Source organism: Myxine glutinosa, chromosome 2 (genome assembly GCF_964187855.1).
Source record: "Myxine glutinosa chromosome 2, kmMyxGlut1.1, whole genome shotgun sequence".
Lineage (NCBI taxonomy): Eukaryota > Metazoa > Chordata > Myxini > Myxiniformes > Myxinidae > Myxine > Myxine glutinosa.
This window is the reverse complement of record NC_136262.1, coordinates 103,991,987-103,994,170: the sequence shown is the minus strand read 5'-3', so window position 1 is coordinate 103,994,170 and position 2,184 is coordinate 103,991,987.

The window sequence follows — 2,184 nt, the reverse complement described above, 5'->3', positions numbered from 1 at the left end:
TTATACCACATAGCTGTGGTGATAAAGGAAATGTTCGTTTTAAATAGATGATTATGATAGGACCATGACTATAAAATCATGATGACTATTATGAATGATATCATAGGGTTCAAATGCAGAATGATTGCATGAACTTGGGAAAGAACTTTCAAGCCCTATGGGATAAATTGGGTGTTACAAGCGATGAAGTTTCAAAATTTAGCATGATTGAAGGAATTTTACAGTCTTATTTCAGGAGTTTTACGAAATTTATATTGCCAAGAGATTTGGGTACTATTTTTTTTTTTTTTTTTTTTTTTTTTTTTTTTGTATACAAGATCGAGGCTCGTGAAAGAGCGAACATTAATCACACAGAAAGACAAACCGACACATAAAACATATAACATAGGGAGCGGTAGACAAGATGGGGAGAGAGGGGGAAGGACACAAACACAACATTTGAGAGCAGGGACCGAGAGACATGGAGACATCGAGAGATCTGAGAGAGGGCGAGGGCTTTAGGGGGGGGGGGGGCGTGGGAAGGGGGCGGTGGGAGAGGTATAAAACATATGGACACTGCCAGGACTTCCAGGAAAGAAGTTGGAATTTCAAACAAGGTGGATCTGGGGTGAATTAGCGGGGGTAGAAAAGATCAAGGTTTTGGATGGGGGAAGATAAGAGATGGTGGTGAACAGCTGTTTTAAAGACCTGGAGGGAGGAGTGGGATTGAAGGGAGTGAGGGAGTTTGTTCCAGAGGCGGGAGAAAAGAGGAATGAAAGAGTGAAGGTGAGCAGAGAGCCGAGATTTCGGCAGTTTAACCATCAGAGGGTTGCTGGCAGATCTTGTGCGACCTGTAGGAATATTTGGGGGACAGAGCACAGAGAGGGCTGGGGGTGCAAGGCCGGAGAGGAGTCGGTAGAAGACAGAAAGACCACCTACCTGCCTGCGGTGAGTGAGTGAAAGGCCCTCAGAGATAGCTTCATCGCGGGAGATTCCAATAATTCTGAAAGCTTTGGTTTCAACAGCGTGAAGCCGAGCTAGGTGTGAGGCAGGAGCACCGGCCCATAGGGGAGAACAGTATTCCATTGAGCTGCGGATGAAAGCCTTGTATGTGGTGAGGAGCTCAGGTGTGCCGAGGAAGGACTTCGCACGACGGAGGATGCCCAGTCGGCGACTGGCTTTGGAGGCCAGCTTGGAAATGTGGTTTTCCCAAGAAAGATCATGGCAGATAGTGAGACCCAAAATCTTGAGCGACAGAACTTCTTGGAGAGGATTGTTGAGAAAGTAGATGGGAGGGTTGTCCAGTCGATATTTTCGGAGAGACATAGTAAGAGTGTGAGATTTGTCAGGATTGAAAGACATGTTCCACTTGTTTGACCAGTCTGTGATTTTGTCCAGGTCTTCAGAGAGTGAGGAGGCAGCAGACTGCCGATCTGAGGGAAGAGGAATGGAGCGGCAGAGAGTGGAGTCATCAGCAAAGAGATAGAGAGGATTTTCGAGAGAGTCAGAGAGATCATTGATGAAGACCAGAAAAAGCACGGGGCCCTATTAAAAGAAAAATGATGAGATATTTTTCCCAAAGAACTTTAATATCTGCCATCCATTTTGGCGGTCTCACAAATGAAGGATGAGTAGCCTTTAGTGCTTGCAAAGAAAATTTGTGAAGACCGGGCAAAATGGAAAAATAGGTCAGATATGACCCTAGGACAGAACAGTGATTCGTCAATTGACATGAGGTATGAACCAGAGGTGACGACCGATGAGCTTCGATCTCAGTCAATAGATGGACCTGTCCTGACATCATTGGGGAAAGGGCTTATGCAAGCAGTCATCCAAAATGATTAATTTGATTTATTGATGAATATTGATAAATTAATTGAAATTGAATAATTGAATTGAACTGAATAAATTTAATTGAATAAATTTAACTGAATAAATTGAACTGAATAAATTGAATTGAATATATTGATTGTTTGATTGATGAAAATGCGATCTCAAGAAAGAAGCTTTGATATCTTTGTGAGATATTATCAATGTGAAGACAACCTTGGAAAATTGACCAAGGTGGTGAGTTATGTATAGATATATATGTGTGGTTACCATTGTGTGATTTCCCCTTCAACAGAGCGGACACCTGAGGATTCACCCATTTCATACTGACCCTCTGGCTCATCTGCAAATACTGATCTGTGAGATTGGATTGTG